The sequence below is a fragment of the Pipistrellus kuhlii genome, unplaced genomic scaffold (genome assembly GCF_014108245.1).
Source record: "Pipistrellus kuhlii isolate mPipKuh1 unplaced genomic scaffold, mPipKuh1.p scaffold_m20_p_6, whole genome shotgun sequence".
Taxonomy (NCBI): domain Eukaryota; kingdom Metazoa; phylum Chordata; class Mammalia; order Chiroptera; family Vespertilionidae; genus Pipistrellus; species Pipistrellus kuhlii.
This window is the reverse complement of record NW_023425562.1, coordinates 70,276,034-70,301,074: the sequence shown is the minus strand read 5'-3', so window position 1 is coordinate 70,301,074 and position 25,041 is coordinate 70,276,034. Positions and strand designations below refer to the sequence as shown.

At 47.8% G+C, this 25,041-nt stretch overlaps 1 protein-coding gene across 3 annotated transcripts in view; it reads right to left on the bottom strand.

Moving 5' to 3' along the window:
* RIN2 (Ras and Rab interactor 2) overlaps nucleotides 1–16,916 on the bottom strand; it is a 203,300-nt gene extending 186,384 nt beyond the window's left edge. For all 3 annotated transcript variants that reach the window (XM_045574685.1, XM_045574687.1, XM_036418969.2), the window contains exon 1: nucleotides 16,787–16,916. The gene's annotated coding sequence lies outside the window, so the exon portion shown is untranslated. The remainder of the gene's footprint in view (nucleotides 1–16,786) is intronic.
* Between the last annotated feature and the right edge of the window lie 8,125 nt (nucleotides 16,917–25,041).

The following is a 25,041-nucleotide window of genomic DNA, read 5'->3' as shown; positions in this document are numbered from 1 at the left end:
CTTCTCCCCCAAGCTCCTAGCAACCACCATTCCTCTTGGTGTCTCTGACTAGTCTAGGTACCTCAGTGAAGTGAAATGATATAGTATTTGTCTTGTTTAATGGCTTATTGAGCAGGTTACTTATGCTATCGAAGCCTGTTTTCCCAATATAAGACGGGCATAATAAGAGTACCTATCTTCAAGATTGGCACAGAAAAACATTTAATAAGATGCTGCATGGACCATACCAGCCCTAAGCATGACACACACGTACTCCATACATGTTAGCTCTCATGATGACTGCTAGTGTTATCACCCCTCAGGGCTCTATCAACAGTCTCATGCCAAAAACAAGTAGCCTCCTTCCTGCAAAACACATCTCCACTAGACTCTTATTAGAGGGAGCCCCATGTGAATGAATGTTTTAAGTCTCAATTTCAAAAGGGCCATTTGCAGGGAACATATGCAGCTAAGTGAATTGAATCAGCAGCTAATCCTTGAGACACAACGTTTCCAGACTTTGGATGGCATATTTAGACACATGAAAGTCTGCACTTGTTACCATCCGGCTCCTTAAGTTACCCTTGGGCCGCATCTTCATACCCTTTTCTTAGGCAATTGTATCTGCTCCTGACTTTACTGAAAATGGCTAACAATGTACTGGCAGCTCAGAGCTCCCTTTTAGGCTCCCGATCCTGGCACTAGACTCCTTGATACATCCACTGGGTTCTCACAAGTACTTCAGAGTTTCCCCATACAAATTGGAACTCTTTATTGTCACTTATTTTTCTCCCAGACTTACCATCTCTTTCAATGGTGCCTCCGTTACCCTGAGTGGTCCTGCGAGAAGCTCCAGGCCATCCTGGATGCCTCTCTCTTCGTAACCCTCACATCAGTCATTACTGAGCTCTGCTGGGTCATTCTCCTAAATTTTGCCTCTAATTCTTCGCTGGAGTCCAAAGCTCCTTCTCCGAAGGATCGCTGTCTTCTCCCATCTGGTCTCCTTGAGGTCCCCCTTGTTCCACTGAAACCCTTTCTGTAACCAGCCTTCTGAGTGATCTTTTCAAGATAAAATTCTATTGTGTCAGCCTCTTCACAAGACATAATGACGCCTGGGTGGAGATGATGGTCATGAGGATTCCAGGAAGTACAACAGTGGGTACCCCACTGCTCAGTACCTCACACGTAGTAGGTTCTCAATAGCACTTTGAATGAATGCAAGGGTTTCAATCCCTTCTTCCCTTTTTCTAGACTAGAAATGCTTTTCTATAGGCACTTTTAATTCCTTCCCGTGCCACAATAGCAGACTACTAGCAGCAGTCATAGCCTCTCCTAGCTAAGTGTTCCTCTCCCATCTGCTGCAATCTCTGGTAACTGGTCCTTTCCCCATTTCTTCTCTAGTTGCAAAAATATCGCTTTTATCGCACAGTGCTCCAAGAAAAATACAATGTGCCCAGTCCACATTCCTATCTGACGTTCTATGGCAACATAAATCACACAGCTGGTTCTGATGAGTGCTTCCTGTTGCTCCACCCCATTCTCTGAAGCAAACCCAAGGCCTCCCTCCTGCTTCAGTGAGCTGTGCTTGGGCGAGGGAGCAGGAGCGGGAATTGACAGTGGAGTCAGTTTTAGACACGTTATGTGAGCTGCGTCCAGGAACCCGAACTCTGCCTTTAACAACTTTCTGCAAGAGAAAAGGAGAGGCCTCCAACTCCTGTCCAGGCGTGAGGGCAATCGTTCCACAGGGCAGAACCCAGCAGTCGGAATGAGGGACCCTCCAAGGCCATGGAGACTGCTGCTGGTCGGGGGGAAGCAAGGGCATCGCCCCGAGTTTGACATAAAGTTAAATGTACTATATTCCTTTTTCTTTTATATTATATGCATATCACATATTATGACAGCTCTATAATATTATCTATAACAATCTGGAATAATAAAAGCATAATATGCTAATTAGACAGGATGTCCTTCCAGACAAAGCCGAGGTAGCAGGGGCCGAGGCAGAGGCAGCCACTGCAGCACAGAGGGAGGGGGTGGGGGGCACAAGCCCCTTGCATGAATTTCATGCATTGGGCCTCTAGTAGAATATAGTTTAACCCTCTATGATGTTATTTTTAATGGCAACTGCCATCAGAACGGTATTGTTAGGAATATTGAAGTTCTATTGTTCAACTCCCAAATATGGTCGTTTGGCCTGTAGCATAGCCTGCGCCTGCAGAAAGAAGCTATGCTTCATCAAAGGCTGCCCTCTCAGGGGACATGCACCTAACAGTGTCACTGAGGGGTCACCGAAACCAGCCCCAAACCAAGAGTCAACACCACCCCCTTCACCTGTCTGTTTCTTTAAGCCTTCAGCTACCATTCTCAACTTTCCCCCTTTCCCAAGAGGGTGTGAGGATCCCCTGCCCTGCAGGAGAGGGGAGATTTCACTCAGGCACTCTGATCAAGAAATAACCATTTCCTACTGAGAATGCCCAGCTATTTTCTCTGTGTGCACACTGCTCACACTTCTTGGACATGTGATCAGTCTCTAATGATACTTTATACCCTGTTATGGGTTGAATTATGCCCCCCCCCCAAAAGGATAAGTTGGAATCCTAGTCCCCAGTACCACACAGGATGCCCTATTTGGAAACAGGGTCTATATAGACTTAGTCAAGTTCAGATAAAGTCATTCAATGGTCCCTAATCCAATGACAGGTGTCCTTATAAAAGGGGGACATGTAGACAAACATGCATGTGATGAAATGCAGGGGTACTGCCATGTAAGGATACAGGCAGATCCTGGAGAGAGTGTTACAAGCCAAGGAACCAGAGGCTGCCAGAGGCTAGGAGCAGGAGTGAGGCAGGGAGCAGCCCCTTTTTTAGTGCCTTCTGAGGGAGCAGGGCACTTGATTTTGGGCTTCTGGTCTCCAGGAATCTATTTAATATAAAAGCCTAGGCAACCATCACAACTGAATTGAACAGATGACCAAAAAGGCTGTGTGGGGCAACGAGGCAGAGGGTTAGGGAGGGGTGACTGAGCAGCAGGCTTCGTGGGGAGATCAGGCAGGCAGGGTGGGTAGTTGGGGGCAACCAGGCCAGCAGACAGAGGCAGTTAGGAGTGATCAGGCTGGCAGGAGGGGCAGTTAGGGGCAATTAGACATACAGGCAGGTGAGCAGTTAGAAGCCAGTGGTCCAGGATTGAGAGAGGGATGTCCAACTGCTGGTATAGGCCCCGATCCCTGGTCCTAAACCGGGGCCTAAACCGGCAGTCATACATCCCCCAAGGGGTCCCAGATTGGAGAGGGTGCAGGCTGGGCTGAAGGGACCCTCCCCTCTGCCTGTGCATGAATTTCATACACCAGGCCTCTATTATGAGATAATAAATTCATATTGTTTTAAGCCACTCTGTTTGTGGTACTTTGTTATAACAGCCTTAGGCAACTAATACACCCTCCTATTTCCATATAGAGATACTATGGCGATATTATAGGACAGATGCTAAGTGTATTCCTTTTGTTTTTATATTATCTATATAAATAAAAGCCAAGCAACCAGAACACCGGAACAACTGTAACTGGTTGCTTTGATGTGCACTGCAGCACCAATCGGCCCTCCCACACCGATCCGGGGCAGGACTGGCCCCAATTACCCCCCTCCCCCAGCCTGATTGGGGGTTGAGCCAGCTGGCCAACCTCCCACATCCTCTCCCCACTGCTGGCTTGGTCCAGCCCCAATTGGCCCCAATCGGGGTGGGCCAGCCAGACCCCACCTGTGCACAAATTCATGCACCAGGCCTGTAGTATATATATTAATAGATGATGCTATATGTATAGGGGCCAGTGTTTGACAGACCTGGTCTGCATGCAGGCCCTTCGGCACCATCCTTTAGCTCCTTCTGTAGTTGCCAAATGTCTTTATCTCTAACTTAATTTGAGCACGACATGTACTTGTATTTTTTTTAAAAATCTCTCTTGCAGAAATGTTTTCCAGGGGTGGGAAACAGGATAAAGGGGACTTCCAGAGCTCATTTTCTTCCCTTTCCTCAGTGGGAGCCATGGGGCCCTGAGCCTGTGTAACTGAGTGAACTGTCTCCTACTGGAACTTTTGAGGGCTTCCTCAGAACAGGCATACTTTCATTTTTAGCCCAAAGGGTTATTTTGGCCTCTGAGCCATTCATTCTACCCAAGCCTTCAGGAATCTTTCTGCCTTAACTATTTAATTCCACAAATATCTACATACATACATACATACATACATACGCACATACATATGCACCCTAGCATTGCGGCAGATGCTGAGGAGGCAACCTGGAGCAAAACACACAAAGCCCTGCCTTTCCTAACCCATACCAGGGGAGTACAATGCTTGGAACACAAGGCAGGGCACGAAATGGAGCGGGTCAAAAGGGTGGGTGGTAGGTTTGCTATCTTACGTGGGGTCATCAGGGACATCTCTGCAGTGGACATTTGAAGGGAGTAAGAAAGTGAGGAGCAGGTCATGTGAATATTTGGAGGGAGCACATCTCAGGCTGAGGGAGCACATCTCAGTGCAGAGGTCCAGAGGGGAGCAGGCTTTTAACCCAATCAAGGAGGCTGGTGTTGCTTGACCATGTGAGTGACAGGCAGGTGGGAGGGTGGGAGAATGTTATGGAGAGCCCAGATCATAAAGGGACATGCAGCTTGTGGAGAAGATGTGGAATTTACCCTGAGTGAGAGGAAATCTAGAGGAAAAAGGAAAGGACCTTCCTTATGTTTTAAAAAAATTGTCGTGGAGAAAAACACTGCCAGGAACAAGAACAAAGCAAAGGCATCAGTGAGGCAGATGCTGCAAAATCCCAGGTGAGAGGCGGTGGGGGCTTCGCGGTGGTAGCAGTGGGTTGCTGGGAAGTGGTCAGATCATGGATAAATTCTGAAGACAGAGCTGACAGAACTTGCTGACAGATTGGATGTTCATGGAGGGTAGAGAGTTGGGGTCCAAGGTGTGAAGCCTGGAGGTGCAATTTGCTGAGATGGGAAACGATGAGGAGAGGAGCAGGGCTGTGCAGGAAGAATAGGAGTGAGTTTGTGCACATTCAGCTGGAGAATTCCTACGAGACCAACAAATGCAGATACCAAAAAGGCCACCGAATCTTCAACAGCACCTGCAGTTCAGGGAGGAGCGTGATGTGGAAACTGTCTGCACATGAGTGGTATGTGAGGCAGTGAGGCAGGATGACTCACTTAATGAAGTCTCAGCAAGGAAGAGAAGAGATCTGAGGACTAGACCCTGAGGCGCTCAATACTTAGGGATCAAGGAAATGAGGGGAGCTAGCAAAGCTCGCGAGAAGGAGTCCTCCATGAAGCAAGAAGAGCAGAGGAAGCATGGTCTTGAAGGTCATGTATTTGTAAGGAGGAACAGGTACCTATGTCAGATGCTGCTGGAAAACGGAAGGGTACGGGGACCAAAACTGACCATTTGATTTGACAACATGGAGGTCATGGTGACCTTGGCCTGATCAGTTTAAGGTGCAGCATCTCAATGGGAGTGGATCTAAGGAAAAACAGAAGGAGGGGAGCTGGACACCAGGAGCACCCAAATGCCTGTAAGGAGCTCTGTTGTAAAGGGAAGTTGAGAAGAAGGAGGAGCTGAAGGTAGAAGTGGGACCCAGGAAGGTTCTCTAAAGATGAGAGAGATTGTACTCGGATGAAAGTGACCCAACAAAAGGGGGAAAACTGGTGATTCAGGATGGAGATGGGGCAACTGTAGGAGCAATGCCCTTGAGTACCTGAGAGAAGCCAGTACCCACTGCTCAAGCAAAAGCGTTGACTCCCCAGAAGAGCATAGCGGGCGTTTGACTCCCTGCAGCAGGAGGGGAGGTAGAGCATGTGAATACAGGCGCAGGGCTGCTGGTGGAAGTCCTTCTGATTAAAAGGAAATACCAAAGTGATAATACTAATAAATCAAAGTAACCCAAACTTTATTTAACGACACATACAGGTAACAGTAGTCAATGGCAGTCAAAGACTGATCTGAAGAGGAAAGTGGATGGGCTAATCAAATGAAGTAGGACCCCCACAAACCAATAGCCATGAACCTTTTAATGTGCCCGTGATTGTCCAGCCATGCCCATCTGCCTGGAACGGGCACAGACCAGGGGAAGCATGCTGCAGCCAGGGCTGAGTGTAACAGGGGTGGTTCCCTGAAAGAGACCAGCAAAGGAAGGGTTATAACTGTAGACCATGGGATCTGAGCTGGAAACGAGGCAGGTGAGGATGTGATCTATAAGAGGGGCAGTGACCTGATGGCAGGGTCAATGGATTACAGAGCTTGGTGGCGGCTGAGCCAAAGCAACTCTCCGAGAAAAATAAGATTTCACATGTCTTCCTCAAGACGGAGAGCATGGAGAATTGTGTTCCTTCGCCAATGTCCATTCACAGAAATCTTCTGTTAAATGGTTTCTTGGAAATACTTTATCAGAGGGCTTTCTCCTTGCTTCTTTGCTAGGCTTTTCAGATGGTGTGTAAAATGTTTGACGTCAATAGGTGTCAGATCTTGATTAATTTTTTCCAGCACTCAGCCCCCAAAAAATAAATCCTCAAAAAGAGTTTTGTTAAGTGAAATAAACTGTACTACCTAGTCATATAGATATACAGTGCTTTCAGTTCAGCAACCTTCAACAACTCCTTCGCTGTGTTTATTAATTTTTATCTCTGTTTCTAGAAGGGTATTTATTTTATCAAGGCATCATAATCCCTGAGATTTATGAAGTCCTTTTTCTCTCTCTCTCTGGACCAGCTGAGTCCAGCCGTTCATACTTTCCCTGTACTATCTTTCATGGATTGTATAGAGAATCCCTCCGATTATTAAAGACCAGCTAAGATCCTAAGTTTAAATGGCCTCATGGGAAAATAGTAGCTAACCTGTTGCCCTTTCTGCTTGTTCTATTCATCTTTATCCCTATTGCTGATCATTTTTTTTCTTGCAATTATTATTTTAATGGTTTCTTGATTATTTAGCTAAATAAAAAAATACCTTAGAAACACTAAAAGAGAGATTGGTTTCCACTATAGTTTAAATAAGACCTTAACCTGGTGAAGATCTTGAACCATGTTTAAAATGTCATCTGATTCCACATGGGCCTGCCATGTGATTTTGGCTTCTCTGTCTCAACCATTACCCCAGCTACTGCCTGCTCAGAATAGCAGATGCACAGAATCCTTACTGGCGGTGTATCACGGGCAGCATCCTGGTAAATTGTAAACCCCTGGTAACAATGAGCTTCATCTCTGAAGCCTCCCGTGATTGGCTAGCTATCACCACCTAATCCTTCCTTCTGGCAGATTCTGCCAGAATCCTTTTCTGACCTGACACTTTTATGTGCAACAATGTCACCCTTGAATAAAAAGAGATCACTCTGCCCTTTCCTAGCCCCGACTCTTTGAAATGACTCCACCTCTAGTAGGTATGAGTGAAGACAGAGTTTAAGCAAGCAGGATCACACAAGCCAATATTAAAACGTAGGAGGTTACTTGTATTGTTTAGATCATCTGCTTAGCCTAAGGTCACCCAATATACTGTTTAGGGAAAGACATTAGCTTAAATATTAGACATAATCGGGGTATGAGAGGAATTTTCCCAGAGGAAAATTGTAATGCCAAGTATGTTTTAGGTATGTGTTAAGAAAAGAATCCCAGAACACAGAGTGAATGGGGTGGGAGGCCATGGACAGATGGCCAGCAGAAGACTCCCACACTGGGAGAGGGGCAGGGAACTATTGATTTCAAACATCAGACCATCCTACAGAGCAAGTAAGAAGCTCTGAGGAAACCACCCTAAATGGAACACCTTCATCAACGTGGCAGGGAGCCTTCCAGTCTGCTCATTGGACCCTATTCCTTCCCTCCCTCCCCTCCTCCCTCCCTCCCTCCCTCCATTCCTCCACTCCTTTGCTCAGGAGCCATGCACACTTCCTGCACAAGCTAGTGTAGCCAGGAACCAGAGGAGTCTCTGCAATCCACACCCCCTTCCCTGTGGTTATGTTAAAATGACACCTTTTAAAAGACACAAGCCTCTGTCTTTGTTCTCCTTCACAACCCTAACCTGCCAAGTGGAAAAAACAATTGCAAAGGAAAACAATAAAGAACTTCAATTAGAGGTTTTCAAGTTCAAACTTGACAAGTGTGTCTCCCTAGCCCAGTAGTGACTGCACTGTCCTGCTCTCACCTGCTCTCACCGGTGTTTGTAAGCATCCCCTGCTGGGCTGGAGGGCCCTGGGGCCAGGAGTTATACAGGGGAACCTGACAGCCACAAAGGAACCTGGAGCCCCTCGGAGTGTGCCAGGATCCCATATCCCCACAGGACTCTGCAGAACCAGCCCAATTACTGTTTCCTTCCCCAGGCACTGCTGGCAGGTCAATACATGTGGTGGGTAGGTAGCTAGTCATGAATAAGAGAGAACAAATAGAATCAGGCATTAATAAGCCTCATAAACTGGGGAGCTGAATCGGACACTGAGCCTGCTTGCTCCACTAGGAAGTTATAACTTCACACAGTCCCCAGGGCATCCTCTGCCTTCAGGACCTAATCCCCCTGAACCTGGCATACCAGAGGAAGAATAAAAACAGCAGGAAAAATTCCTCTGCTGGGCACATGCCCAGTAGAAGTCAAGATGCACAGGGGAGGTGCTTCTACTTTGAGGCATGCGGAATAGGAGCCAAAATGGGGACCAGAGAGGCCTGCCTGTCAGGCCGGGGAAAAGAAACAGTTTGGATAAGGGCCACATGGCCCGCAAGACCTAGAAAATAGATTGGTTATCGGGAGGATCCAGCACCAGCCTGCAAAAGTTTGGGAAATAGATTGGTTAGTTTGTAAGGTGCCTGGTCCTTCCAAGTCCAAGATAATATAATCAGCTTCACAAAGTTCTCTCTCGTGTCCTCCCTCCCTCTCTCTCTCTCTCTCTCTCTCTCTCTCTCCTTCCCTTCCTCCCTGCTTCCCTCCCTCAGTAACATGCACTCTCCCCAGTCCCTTGTGTGTTCTCTCCATAGCCATGTGGCTCTAGCAGCCACCTGAGGCCCGTGGCACACACTGCAGGCCTGGATACAGCGGCAGCCAGAAACAGTCAGTGTAAGCTAGCTGGATGGGGACAGTATGAACTGGACTGAACCCATGGCACAGAACTTTTGGACCGTGGCCTTTTTGCTGGGCATGATAAAGATAGGATCGGACTTTTTCCATGGCAGGATGGACAGAGAGGAGACATTGGGAACCCAGGGGGTCTTTTGATTTTGCTTCTCCAGTGAATCTGACCTGGACACACCAACCTCCCATATGCGAGTCTCCTGCAGTGCTTTCCTTGCAATCCCGTGAACCAACCCCATTTCTACCAGCAAGAGTCTGAGTATGCCCAACCCACCCCTGCAGGCTTTCATTCAATCTATGGTTTACTAGAAAAAAGAGGATCAAAAACTACCAAGTCTTCCCAAATCCATGTCGAGGCTTACTATCATTCCCAACAAATCCCATGGAATAAAAGTCGACTGGAAGAATTCATGGTGAGCGTTGCTTAGGAAACTGGGCAGGTAGGAAGAAAGAAAAAGATGAAGGACGGAAAGCAGAGTGGGACTTGACCTGCCAAACACTGCATGAATTCCAGAGCGGGGAAGAGGTGGGTTTGTCAGTGTCAATCATTGGCTGGTTAACAGGAAAAAAGCAAAGGGGAGGCCAGACTTTATAAACAGGGTCATCTGGGCAGCGTCAGCAGGAAACTACAGTTTCACATTCCCCCGCAGATCCCTGGGGGAAGGGACTGAACAAAGACGGAGATGGCACATGTATGTGCAGAGAAGTCATGGTGGCACAGGAAAGGTGCTTGCCTGTCCGTCTACCCCGGGGAACAATGGACTGGCCAGTGGGGGGACCCCATCGGAAGCACAGGAAATCTTGGACGGTTATACTCCCCAGACAGTGTTCCCTCTCCTCTTGGTCACTCTCTGGTTCTGGGACCTGCACTTGCCCTGGCACTCGCCTGCTCTCTCTCCATAGCCACGTGGCCTTAAAGCAGCCTCGTAACCCACGGCCATCCGGACTCACAAGCAATGGAGTGCAGCTGGGAACACAAGCTAAGACACTGGACTGGACTGGACTTGAACATGGAGCAGAAACTACGGGCAGTGGCCCTTACTCTGGCCCCGCTGAAGACCAGGTCGGACTTCTTCCATGGTGGGAGGGACAGACATGGCACCTTGGAGGGGGACTCCCTTAATTTTACACCATCAGTAAAGCTTTCCGTGAAATCCCGTCCTCCCTTGGAGGCCTCAGGAAATTGCCCGAAGAACTCCACTTCCAAAGACAGCAGTTTTATTCACCAAATGATGCTGGGCCTGCGCATAAGCTAGTGTGGGGGGAAGGAGAGAATTGAGTAGCATTCTTACTTCACAAACCACCCATCCAATGATTCTAAATGAACTTAAACCAGCAATGTAACACTGAGTCCATAAAAATTAGAAGAGAAGATAAATGACGAGCTGCTGATGGATACAAGCAAGGCTTTCTGAGCACAGGCGCCATAAAAGAAATCCAAAGAAAAAGCATGAACATTCCACTACTCACAACATTGGTTTCTGTATGAAAAAAATGTCATGAACCCTCGGCACTTGGGCAAGAAACGTCTGGACAGTGAAAGGAGGCGTGTGGGTTAGATGCCGACTCACTTATCTGGGCTCCAGGTGTTGAAGTCAGACACACCCCAGACTGGTCTTTGGAGGCGGGTCCTCTGGTGTCAGCCCTCTGGTGCGAGGGGGTGTGGAAATCTGGCTGATTTGTGGTTACTCAACCAGTCATGTGCAGTCCTACCGAGGAGACCCTGGTTTACCATACAGAGAGATGTCTGCCTCCATTAATTTTTTAAAAATTATCCTTGCAATCAAACCAAAGTTAAATGCAATGGGGCATTAGCTATTTGGGGGGGGGAAATCTGTAGTGATTTCTTCAATAAGGAAAAAAATACTTTATTAAGTAAATCAAGTTAATCCAGCTGACTATTTAAATTAGCTAAAGATTTGGACTTCTATTTTTTGTATTCCTGAACAAATACATAAAACCATATATGTGAAAACCAAAATGTCTGTTTATCTCATTTAGTAGGTTAACCTACTAAATTGAAAATGCTCAATTTTTCAGAATTTCAGGTAATTATATACTAATACCTTCATCATTTACTATCACTTGATCAAATAAAAATGAGATATAAATTCACAGCAGCAATTAGAACACCTCATGAATTTGTTTCTCATTTGAACATTATAAAGCCTGGCCACATCATTTAAATCAATCTTACACATGGTTTCAAAATACAAGTCAGCACACCTTTATAACTTTTCCTACAACTCTCAGTAGTATTCAAAGTTACTGACAAGAGTTGCTGCCACCAAGAATTCTTGTCCTGAATGAGGATGAAATGTCCATAGACTCATATCCCACTCCCCCGAAATCCAATTTTATTTTCTGAGATTCTTCTACAAAATGACTCTGTTTATACTTTCACGAAACCATTAAAATAGTTTCTAGCTCTGGCCAGTATTTCTCAGTGGTCAGAATGTTGGTCTGCAGATTGAAGGGCCATGGGTTCAATCTCCAGTCCCAATGAGGGCATGTGCAGATGCACCCAATTGATGTGTCTCTCTCGCATCAATATTTATCTCTCTCTCTCCCTCTCTCTCTCTCTCTCCTTCTCTGTCTCTCTCTCTCTCTCCTTCTCTTCCTCTCTTCCTCCTTCTCTTTCACTCTCTAAAAAATCAATGGAAAAATATAACCTCGGGTGAGGATTAACAAAAATAAAATAAAATAGTTTCTACTCCAAAAACCATTGTCATTTAATCAATGTCATTTAATCAAAAACCACTGTCATTTGTTCAATCAATCAATATTTAATAATGCTGTTGAGTGGGTTTGCTAGAGACTATACTAACTTGTGTGGTTCCATTCACTCTCAGCTGATACTACGTACTTCACAGGGATATTAAAAATGCTTCATGCCGAAGCGGTTTGGCTCAGTGGTAGAGCAGTCTGCGGCCTGAAAGTTCCCAGGTTCGATTCCGGTCAAGGACATGTACCTTGGTTGCGGGCACATTCCCGGTAGGGGGGTGTGCAAGAGGCAGCTGGTCGATGTTTCTCTCTCATCGATGTTTCTAGCTCTCTATCTCTCTCTCTTTCTCTCTGTTAAAAATCAATAAAATATATATTTTTTAAATATATTTTAAAAAATACTTCATATCTTGGGTCAGCCTGGGCCCTAAACAATCACGACAGATGTGCAAGGTTCTGGATGGTCCTGCTCATAAGTGCAGGCTCTTCCTCCTCCTCCCTGGCTTCACAATCCCCTTCCCTGCCAATAGATCCATATCCAAACAAAGTTCTGGTTTGATCTTTCTGCTCCTCTTGTGGCCTCACTCTGAGTAAGTTCATTAACTAGAGACAGCTTCTGTGTCTCAATTACTTCCTGTGTCTCCAGCTACTTATGGAAAATTCCTATTTGGGCAACATACAGAACTTTTAAACTCAACAGGTTAAAATCATACTTGGTATTTTCTCCCCATTCTCTTCCATGGCCACAAATACAGAAGCGCTTGAGTGCGCTATTGTGTACGCATGTGCACACATAAACACACACACACAGTTGCTGAACACACACACATATACACACCATCTGATAGATGTCCATTTTTCTCAAAACATTCCTTTCCTTTACTTCAATACTGGTATCAGCGGCCACTTTTCACACTCAGTGAAAACTCTGAGACAAATCTAGAGATAAATTTGCTCAGCGCTTGGAGATATAGAAATAACTGCGGGTGGACAGTAAATTCACCCAGCTACGTTTCTGGAATTACGCTATTACTTCCCATGGCTCCGATCCTCTGCTAGCCCGCAACTCTTCTCTGAGCTCCTGAAATAGGAATCCCAGCTTCCCCAGGTCACCTCCTCTCTTAAATGCAATAAAGCCTTAACAGCCAGGGTTACAGATCTGTGAAACGTGCCCGATATTACCATAGTAGGCTGTAAGCAAAGTCTTTTTAAAAAACAGAAGACTTCACTTTGGCCGGCAGGCACAAGGTGTAATATACAGATCTTGTAACATAGAAACCTACACCTGAAAACTATCTGTTCATGCTGACCAGGGTCACCCCAATAAAATTTAAAACACACACCCCTGATTTTAAACAATGGGTGCCCATGTACTGGGGGCCACCATCAGGAGCCCTTTGTTCCTGGCCGGAGGCACCCAGTGAGTGATTGCTGCTCCTTTTCACGAACAGACACTGACACCATCCACACTGCCAGCTCCCCAGGAGAGAGGAAGTGAGACAACTGAAAACTCAGGGGGTATTTCCTGTTCAATGGAGATGATCAACCCAATGTGCCATCAGTGTCAGAACCCCAACACTGCCATTCCCAGTACCCAGCTGCCTCTGAGGCATTCTCAGGGGAGGCAGGTGAGGTCTGCAGGCCTCTGGGCAGCATGGAGACAGCTCTCTAGGGCCTGTTTGCCCCTTTTATCCGACTCCTCCTCAGCTCCTCAGCTCCGATCAAACCTGGAGAACTGACTCATGTTCCCCAGGGTCACAGAACCTGGCAGACCAAAAATTCACTCTACATCTCCGAGAGGGGATTAGGTTTAATGTCCAGAACATATATTTTTACTATCCTGAGTGCCAACGTTTTTCAGAAACGGCCTAGATGTTGGAAGGTGAACTAAAAACCATTTGGGTGAAGGAACATTTCCCGGAGTGGAACCGTTGGAACGCTGGCTCCAGAAGATGCTTCACAAGGAAGAGTCTTCTGTGGCCAAATGAAGTTGGCACACATTCCAAATGATGGCATCATCCCGAGAAGTCCCCATGCTCATTCTAACGAGAAAGGCACTGAAAACCCTACAATGGAAAAACCTTAGTTTCACGTGAGCATTACTCTATGTATTTTACCACGGTGACTCTTCAGTAATTCTTCAGCAATGGTTCACCCTAAAACTCAACTGGGAAAATTCTCCTCTAGACATACACTGAGCGCAGCCGCCTCTAGCAAGTCCGTGGTGGTACAGTGAAATGATTACTGGATCTGAGCCCTGGTTTTAGCTTTGGTACTTGCACCTCTCCAGGCCTCTGTTTTCTCACCTACAAATGGAATTAATAATATTGCTTTGAGAAACATATGAGGCATCCTCTCTAAGAGCACTCTATAAAGTGCCATAAAAACATGATTCTCTGCTAATGATATACTTCTTGTTGTGTGACTCCTTAAAATGGATTTATAGTTCTGACCAGTGTAGCTCAGTTGGTTGGCACATCATCCTGTGCACCAAAGTGTCACAGGTTCGATTCCCAGTCAGGGCACATACTCAGGTTGTGTGTTTGATCCCTGGTCAGGTTCATGCCAGAGGCAACCGATACATGTTACTCTTTCATAATAGTGTTTCTCTGCCCTTCCTTCTCTCTAAAGTCAATGAAAAACATCCTCAGGTGAAGATTTTTTAAAATCCCTTTATAAGGGATATTTTTGTTCATTCTTTCAACACCCATTCCTTGTGTGCTAATCAGGAAAAGCTCTGACTGGGTTTTTGACCTCAGGAAATTCAGACAGTTGGCAAGTGGGGTCCGGTGCAAACTGCTCATAAGAGATACAGATACAAGTCATTCTGGGATTCTGAAGTGGATGCCTGGCCAGGAAAAGGCGGAGGGAGGTCAGGGAAAGCTTTCCAGTTGAAAGCTTAGGAATCTTGAAGGATCATTAGGAGGGCTGGATGGATAGGGGGAGTGGGACATAATGCCAAAATGATATCATGTGGGGAGTATGTGAAGAATGGGCCTCCTTGCAAGGGGGAGAAATAACGTATCTGTCTCTTCTAAGCAGAGGAAGAGACTTAGCTCGGTAAGGAGGTTGTTTCTTGAGAGTAGAACTCCTCTTTGGAGTCGTGGCCCCTGAAAAGGGCCGGGGGAGTCACATGCAGAATAGGAGTTACTATTTGGAAAAGGGCTGGGGGACATTAGGTGGAGATAAGAGGGCTGCTGGGAAGTTACCTCTAAAACCAGCACATACCATAGTCCTCCAGAGAGTCAAATTCCTGCCATCTACCCCTGCATGAGGGTCCAGTGTGGGCTATTTTAATTTTTTTTTTTTCCTGCTTAGGTAATCTGCAGAAGAATGTCACTAGACAAGGAAGGCCTGGCAGCAGGCTGGGCCTTCTCTCATGACCCCAGCTTTCAACTGCTGAGAGCAGAGTCCTCAAACCTCCAGGCTACTGTCAACCACCAGCCGCCTTCTCCGGTCCCAAAAGCAAGGCCCTCTCAAAGTCCAAGTCCTTCCCAATCCCTGGCTCCTGACACCCTCCATGGAGGTCCAGAGCACTGGGAACTCACCAGTGTGTGATATACATACCGGACAGGAGGCAACAGGGAAAGCGTGTGCCTCTATGTACACTCATCAAGATATTCTCCCGTATTTGAACCAGGTAAAAAGTAAGTAAAAACTGCTCAGTCCACAAACCTGACGGTATAGAAAGCCAGCACTGCCTAGCCTGTCACATGTTTATGTTCTACTAACCCTCATAAACCTCCGAGTGGGGACTAAATACAGGGAGGGCGTCTGGAAACAACGTTCCCATGGCACGGGTTGCAGGGTCATCACAACACCCGTCTTTATTTAAAACGTTGGCATGTTGTTCATCATGGATTTTTTTTTTTTACATTGCATTTGATTTTTAAAATATTGCTTTAAAATGCTACTTATCTGAATGACTGAGAACCACCAAGTGTTTATTTTCGCTGCAATATTTACACAGCCCTGCTGGCTGAAGAATGCTGAGGTTTCCTTGTTGATAACAGGATGTTCCTAAGAAACCCCAGCGTGCCTGAAACTCTCAGGCTTGCAAGCAAGTGCGGCGCCACTGCAAGCAAGGTCAGCGCTGGCCTCCTCGCAGAATCCCGAAAGCCCTGAGGACTCCGGAGCTTACAGAAGAGAGGAGTCTCTTTGGGCGCAGGGGAGGCCGGTACTGCCCTGTTTTCCTTGGCAAGAACATCAGAGACTCCAAAGCTGAATTCTACAAACCCTGCAGTCTCCCGGCCCGTCGAGGGGCGCCCTGTGACTGGTGGGTGGATGCCGCCGAGCCTGGGGAATAAGAGGCCAAAGGGTGGAGGCCTCCAAGTGGGAAAGTGGCCCTGTCCTTTCCAGGCAGGAACCCTGGGCTCGCTCCTCCTCCTCCGCCAGCAGCGCAATCAATCACCCGCTGCAGCCCGATCGCCCCCGGCCGGGATCACCGGCCCCCTCCCGCCGAGGCCAAGTCCCGAGGGAGAAAACCTGGGCCCGGAGCGTCTGTCCGGCTGGGGCTCAGGCTGGGCGCACGAGCCCGGTCCTCGCCCCGCACCCGCCCTCGCGCACTTGACACACAGGAGGCGTCCCCGCAGGTAGAACTTCCACCTCCTCTTCCTCCTCCTCCTCGGAGCACGCACACTCCCCGCTCCTCGGGCCACCGCGCCGGCACCTCCTGGCTGCCCCGCACGCCACCCCGCAAAGGTCAGCTGAGGATACCCCGTGGCCCGGCCCGGGGCAGCGGCCGCCCCGCAGCGCCGTATGGTCACCCCGCCCCACTCCCCGGCGACTCTTCCCCCTTCGGCCCCCACGACCTCCGAGGCCGCCGGCTTCTCTCTCCCCAGGTCTCCCGGAGGGGAGAAGAGTTGGAAGAGCAGCACCCCGCGTCCCGAAACCCGCCGAGACCCCGCCCGCACCCCGGGGGTCGTCCGGGGCGCTGGGTGCGGGCACGAGGGGTGGGGTCCCCGCGGCCGCCGCCCCTTACCTCGCGCAGGACCTCCCCGCGGGTCCGGGCAGCGGGGAGACCGGTAGCCCCGCGGACTGGCGCGGGGCCGGGCTTCCCCACCGGGGCGGAGCGGGAGGAGGGGAAGGGGGAGGAGGAAGGAGGGAGGAAGGGCCAGGGAGGAGGGGAGCGGAGGGGCGGGCTTTGTGTCCGCCTCCGGCCCGCCCAGGCTCCGGCGCTGGTAGACATCCCCACCCCCCATCACCCACCCATACCCCACCCCCGCACCTCGAGGGGGTGCAGTGAGGGGTCAGAAGGCGCCTGCGCGACCCGGGGTCCCGCCACCCCTCTCGAGTGCCGCGCACTCCCCGCCTCTCCGGCCGGGCAGCCCCCGCGTTCACCCTGGGACCGGGACCCCGGCTGGTGCGCGGGAGAGCCGGGACCAGAAAATTTACTTAGCCCGGAGCAAACTTGGCCTGGCGGGCACGGGCGCAGCGGATCCCCTCTCCTGCACTCCCGAAGGACGATCGGAGTGTCTTCTCGGAGCTTCCTCCCCGTCTCCTTCCTTGCCGCGCACAGTAGGGCAGCACCGACGCGCGGAGCCCCCTCCCCCCCTCCGCAGACCCGGCTGGCGCGCGGCCCTTTGTCCCGGCTCCGCCGGACCCCACCCCGGCGTGTTGTTTCCGTGGTCGCGGAGAAGGGGACCCCAGCCCTTAGGGGAATCAGCAGCGGGATGTGGTTTGCTGGTTTGCTCGGCGCCAGGAGACATTTATCTCACCCGGGAGGGCGACCGGGACCCGCTGGGAAGCTGGGAGCTGCCCCCGCCGGGAACCGAGCCCGGCCGGACCCTGGTGAGCGTCCTGCCGGGTTTTCCCACCTGCGCCCCCCCCCCGGGAGAGCTCTGCAGACCGAGGTAGAGTTACAGAAGCAGCCGGTGTTGCAAAAAAAGAGCAAGGACACCTGTTTTGGACAGAAGCAACAAACAAAAACCCACAGAAACAAACCAACAAAACACCACCACCGAGAAAGACCGTATTCTTGTTCTTCTTTAGATCAGCAGCAGAAGAAACTTTTTATTGGTGTTAGTTCTTGTAAACCCTGCCTTCTAAATACCAAGACTTATTTATCGTTTATAATCAGCTCAGCTCGCGGGAAAGTAACCCACTGCACCCAGGGTTCTGATCCAGGCCGCTCGTTCAATAAATAATGGAGCACTTGCTATGCTCCAGGCACTGAGTCAATGCTGGGGGGTGCGCTGAAGGATCTTCCTGCCCTGCCGGGCTGCCTTTCCGGAAGGCTGGGGGGCAGGTGCGGCGGCGTCTGCAAATAATCACAGTGTGCTACACATTCTGACTAACAGCAGTTCGTGGCGTTAGTCACGTCCCTGGCTGGTATTTTTCCCAAACAATGGTCAATCTTTGCATCTACGATAACATACCTGATGACACACCTTTGGAATGTCACAGTAATTTCCTTTTCCCCCCAGAAATTGTCAGTTTGGCTCAAATAAACTCATAAAAAATTCTTACACATTTGGGCATAGTTTAAAAATATTTTTCTCTTGGTTTCAGAGAGGAAGGGTCAGGGAAGAGCGGAGGGGAGGGGAGGGGAAAGGAGAAGAGGGGAGGAGAAGGGAGGGGAGGGAGAAACATAAATGATGTGAGAGAATCTTTGATGGGCTGCCTCTTGCTCTCCCCATACTAGGGATTGAACCCCGAACCCCAGGCATGTGCCCTTGACCAGAATCAAACCCAGGACCCTTCAGTCCACAGGCTGACACTGTATCCATAGAGCCAAACCAGTCAGGGCAGGTTTGGTTATTTTTTATGTTGACACTACACACCAAGGCTATGCAATATAGCCTATTGCTTCTAGGCTACGAGCCTGTACAACATGCTACTGAACTGAATACTCTTGGCAATGATGACACACAGGTAAGTATTTGTGTATTAAACAAAGAAAAGGCACAGTAAAAATATGGTATAAAAGATAAAGATTGTTACACCGGTATACAGCACTTACCATGCATGGAGCTTGTAAGACTGGGAGTTGCTTTGGGTGAGTGAGTGAGTGAGTAAATGAATATGAAGTTCTAGTCTGGGACCTCATTGGACATTACTGTGGACTTTATAAACACTATATACTTGTGCTATACTAAATTTAAAAAGTATTTTCTTCAATAATAAATTAAACATCACTCACTGCTACCTTTTTTACTTTATAAACTTTTTGATTTTTGACCTTTGTGATAACACTTAGCTTAGAACACAAACACATGGTACAGATGTTCAAAAATATTTTCTTTATAAGCATTCTATAAGCTTTTCCTATTTTTAAAATATTTCATATATGTATTTTTTACTCCGTAAACATTTTTGTTAAAAACTAAGACAGAAATACACACACGAACCTAGGCCTACACAGGGTCAGGATCATCAATATCACTGACTTCCATCTCCATTACCTTGTCCCATTGGAAAGTCTCCAGGGGCCTTCACATGCATGGAGGGGTCATCTCCTATGAGATGGCTTTTTCTGGAATAGCCGTTGGTTCTTCAACTATAAGGTGTAACTCCTTATAGAAATATATCCATGGTGGTTTCCTTGCTTTGTTCCTTTATTTTTAAATTTTAATTTTTTTTATTGTAGACTACAGGCCCACTGCATGAATTTGTGCACCTTGAAAGGAACTGTGGGCCATGAGGCTGCAATGTGCACAGGAGGGTGGGGTCTCAGTCCATCCTCTACTCCCCCACCCAGCCCCACCCACCATAGCCCCTCCTGCTACACCCAGTTCCCTGTCTGCTGTAATCCTGCTCCTGCTGCTGCCACTCCCACTGATGGCAGCAGGTGTGAGCATTGGACAGGACCATGGAGTCTGGGAGCAAAGAATTTACAGTAACCACCAGAGGCTCACCCAGATGACAGCTACCAGCAACCTGCTTTGGTCTGGTGCCCTGCTCACCTGCTCCACCATCCCTCCGTAGCCTGCACCCAGCACCCAGCATGTTCCACGCTCTACTGCCTGCTGTCAACCCCCACCACCATAGTTCCACGCACCCCCTGGTGGTCAGCGCACATCATAGCGACCAGTTGTTCGGTTGTTCTGTCATTTGATTTATCAATATTTGCATATTAGCCTTTTATTAAATAGGACTAGAGGCCCAGTACATGAAATTCATGCACTGAAGGGGGAGGTGTCTCTCAACCCAGCCTGCACCCTCTCCAATATGGGACCTGTCAGGGGATGTCCGACTAAAGGACATCCCTTTCACAATCTGGGACTGCTGGCACCCAACCGCTCACCTGCCTCCCTGACTGCCTGCCTGACTGCCCTTACCACTCCCCTGCCAGCTTGATCAACACCTAACTGTTCCCCTGCAGGCCCGATCACCCCCACTACCCTCTCCTGCAGGCCCAATCACTTACGTTTGGCAGGGAGTCAAAGGCAGGAAGAGGAACTGTCCTCCCCTGCCAGCCTGGTGACCCCTAACTGCCCTCCCCTGCCAGCCATCTTGTGGCGGCCATCTTGGACCAAATGGGGTGGCCATAGTGTGCAAGGGTGTAATGGTCAATTTGCATATTATCTCTTTATTATATAGGTTTTGTTTGTAAGTAGATGATGCACTATGAACATTTCTCTCTATTAAAGATAACCTTTTCAATGTTGGAGATTTTAAAAACTTTAAAAAATTGTGTTTTCTGTTTGTTTTTCATAGAGAGAAACATTGATGAGAGAGAAACATGGTTTGGATGCCTCCTGCATGACCCTATAGGGGATTGGTCCTGCAATCAGGGCACGTGCCCTAACTAGAATTGAACCAGCAGCCTTTTAGTGTATAAGATAAAGCCCAACCAACTGAGCCACACTGGCCAGATCATTTTCAAACTTTTTAAGAAGTTTGTTGAGGTCTGCAAAATCTTCACTGAGCTGAAACTGGTTTGGCTCAGTGGATAGAGCGTCAGTCTGTGGACTGAAAGGTCCCAGGTTCAATTCTGGTCAAGGGCATGTACACTGGTTGTGGGCATACCCCCGGTAGAGGGTATGCAGGAGACAGCTGGTCGATGTTTCTCTCTCATCGATGTTTCTGGCTTTCTATCCCTCTCCCTTCCTTTCTGTAGAAAATCAATAAAATATATATTTTAATAAATAAAAAAAACCTTCACTGAATTTTCTTGGGGCTTTGTTTACGTCTCTTGTAGTTTAATTTCTCTTGCCTCTTCTTCACTTATGCATTGCTATTCCAGTTCCAAGAACTCCTCATTAGTCAAAACCACACGAACCACCTTAAGAACTGCTCAATGTCATCCTAACCACATCACGTTAAAGTTGTTTACCATTAACCACATCCTTGTTGATTTTTGCAACCTTTGTGTGATGATGTTATGACAGCTATAATATCACAAGGCAGTAAGAATTGTTTAGCTGTTATCTTATCAGACCAGCATCTTAAACATAATTCTGCAGCACATGACTCTGTTTTGAACTGACAGGAATTCCAAGCAGTTGAATATGAGAGTGTAAGGAAGAGATGAACAGAGGCACACCTGGCCTCACCTCCCTCCCTCTTTTGTCCCTTCTTCAGCCTAACAGTGAATCTATTTGAGAGACAGTGTCCCAGGCAAATGCTGAAAATATGAGGCTTCTGCTTCTTCCTGTGACTTCCTCTTTCTCTCTTTCCATTCACCGTCTTACAAACTTCCTTATCTTGGTAACATTGCCCCATGGATGTCCCCACAAGTTCAATCAGTTCCAGGACTGGGGCCCATTGGCCCTTTCCTCCCCAAGGAAAACATCTTGTACCGTAGAGATGGGTCGGGATTATTCATTCAAAATTATTTATTGAGTAGCTACTAGGTGCCAAGTACTATTGCAGGCAAAATTGGGGATACAGCAGTGAACCAACCAAACAACACCAAGCTATCATGGAATTCAGATTATAACAGGAAGAGAGAGGCAATAAGTCAGACAAACATGGGAAATATGTGCCATGGAGAAAAATTAACCCAGTGAAAAAGCAGGTGCTGCAGAGGCCACAATTTAAAACAGGTGGTCGGGCCTGGCCAGCATGGCTCAGTGGATGAGCATGGACCTGTGAACCAGGAGGTCATGGTTCCATTCTGGTCAGGGCATATGCTGGGGTTGCAGGCTCAATCCTCAGTAGAGGGTGTGCAGGAGACAGCCAATCAATGATTCTCTCTCATCATTGATGTTTCTATCTTTCTCTCCTTTCCTCTTCCCCTCTGAAATCAATAAAAATATATTTAAAAAATAAAAGTTCCTCTCTCTCTCTCTCTCTCTCCCTCCCTCCTCTCTCTCTCTCTCTCTCTCTCTCTCTCTCTCTCCCTCCCTCCCTCCCTCCCTCCCTCCCTCCCTCCCTTCCTCCTTCCCTCCCTCCCTCTCTCTCCCTCTTTAGAGAAAACTCGGAGGATAAAAAACAACAACATGAAAATAGCGCACGTTGGACCTCACAGACTTAGCTCACTTTTGGCAGGTTTGACGTCCCACCCCAGGGTTCCCAGAGCCTGAAGTGCCCCCCCCCCCCCGCCCCCAGTGAGCCACAGAGATCACAAGTGCTCCAGGGGCACTGTTGTCAGCTGAGGACCTGCTGGCCAAGGGATGTCATTTCTAATGAAGCCATTTCCCCTCTAAAGGAAGCCCAGCAGCACTGGTTCCAGGAACACTGCCCAGAGCTGGCAATGCAGTGATTTCTCTCTTCTGTTGAGCAGGGCGAGTAGAAGTGAATGTCTTGTGCACATATAATGACTTGAAAAGAGTGGCTTTGGACTCCAGGGTCTGAGCTGTAAAATCATCATCATAGTAATTATGGTGATTCTTTCTTTACTAGTCTGCAGTGGTCCTGGTGACATTACCTTGCTCAATTACCATAGCAACCCTGGGAAACAAGTGGAGCATATTATTGGATAGTTAGCTAATCCCTAGTGTTAGGGCTTATCTAGTAGTTAGGTGGCAGTTAGAAATGACCATCTCCTTTTCCAAAGATGTGGTTCATGTAGAAGGAGGTGGTTATTATTATTATTTTTTAAGTTTTTATTGACTTGTAGAGAGAGAGAAAGGGAGAGAAGAGAGAGAAATAGAAATATTGATGAGACATCAATCAGCTGCCTCCTGCATGCCCCCTTCTGGGAATCAAGCTCAAAACCAGGGCATGTGCCCTAACTGGAAATGTAATCAGGGACCTCCTGGTTCATGGGTTGACACTCAACCACTGAGCCACATCGGCTGGGCATAGGGAGGTGGTTCTTAGCTGGAAGGGCATTTGGCACAATTACATATTTTTTATTTATTTATTTACTTTTATCTTTGCTTCAAAATCTAAAAGGAGACCGTGATTATCTCTGGAGTGTGCGATGATTGGGGTCTCAATCTTTCAAGTTGTATGTTTATGAACAGTCTGAATACTTAAGATGGTGTATTACTTGGTTAGAGAAAATACCTTTACATATAAAATTGTATGAAGAGAACCAGAAGTACAAGTAGAAAAGTAAATTTAGATATTTAATATTTTGATTTCTTGTTTGACCTTATTATTTAGATCACTCTTCAGGCCTATAGTACTTTGGCCTGAGAACTGACAATACTCTGAGGGTACTGACTATTCTACCTGGCATGCATATATATATATATGTCAAAGGTTAGCTCCCATCTATGTTGCTCCCCATAAGTTTAAAGATATGTTTTCTATTGCTACATAACAAATTACCATAAATGTAGTGACTTAAAAACAGCACATACTTATTATCTCACAGTTTTCATGGGACAAGAGTCTGGGTACAGCTTAGCTGGGGTTCCCTGCCCCAGGGTCTCATAAGGCTTCAATCCAGATGTTGGCCAGGGCTAGCTGTGACCTCTCAGCCAAGACCTGTGACCTCTCACCCAGAATTTACTTCCTTACAGAGGTGCGACGGAGGCTCTTTCCCTGTGGAAACAATGACCAAGCAATAGCCATTGGTTCAGAGCTTGCTACAACAAGAGAGTAGGCCACCATCACTTACATTTGGCAGGGAGTCAAAGGCAGGCAGGGGAATGGGAAAGATTTACAGTGGAGAAGGGAGGTGTCAGTTCACAGGCGCCGTAATTGGAAGCTTTTGACCGCTGGAAACTGGAATCAGGCCACCTAGCAGCCAGCAGTCTACGTGACTGGTCAGGGGAATATATTTGACCCCTAGTTGGAAACAGAGACAAAATGAAGAAGCTGTCAGTTGTTAATCAAGTTCTGGTTATTTTGGACCAATTATTACAAGGGTTATCGTTTGATCCCTGGGTCAGTTGCTATAGATAGTGTTGTGAATTCCCACAAGTCTGACATAAATAGCACTGGCTTTGAGGGCTGGTTACTGTAGATAATGGGTGGTTTCCTGGGCTGCTCACTGCAGAATGCGGGTCGGAGTTCTATGTCTACATAAGGTCCATTTGCATATCCAGTCTTTTAGTTCCTAGAGACAGGCTGTGTGTCTCCCTGCACTTGGCCCTCTCCAACAGGGTAGTCTACTTCCTCTGGGCCAGCGAAGAGTGTCTCTCACTCTCATGCATTCTAGTAATACGGAGTTTTTATATATGTCATTATACATTCATAAGAGTGGCATCATACCTTTGCCATAGTCCCATGGTCGGCAAACTGCGGCTCGAGAGTCACATGTGGCTCTTTGTCCCCTAGAGTGTGGCTCTTCCACAAAATACCACGGCCTGGGTGAGTCTATTTTGAAGAAGTGGTGTTAGAAGAAGTTTAAGTTTAAAAAAATTTGGCTCTCAAAAGAAATTTCAATCATTGCACTGTTGATATTTGGCTCTGTTGACTAATGAGTTTGCTGACCACTGCCATAGTCCATTGGCTAGAAGCATTGGAATATTATCCAAACTGGAGAGGAGAAGATGATAGGGCATGACTCCAGGGGTAGACACCACCGGGCATTTTGCCTTCCACTTAGGATTCCGCCTACCACAGGGGGAGAGGATGAGCCATGAGCTGTGCTCCAGGCCCTGGGGAAGGAACACTGATTATTCCGGCGTGGCTCTAGGGTCTAAAGCACATGTGTCAAACACAAGGCCCGCGGGCCAAATCCGTCCCGCCAGGCCTTGCAATGTGGCCCGCACCGCGCTGTCATCACTGCACTCCGCTGCGTTTCCATCACAATGACAGTTTATGACTGTTCAGTAAACCATTCAGCCCGCGATTTAGGCTGGATTTTAGATTTTTGCCCCTTCTCTGATTGAGTTCGACACCCCTAGTCTAAAGGAAGAAATGCCCACAGACCATTGTTCTCAGGAGCCTCTA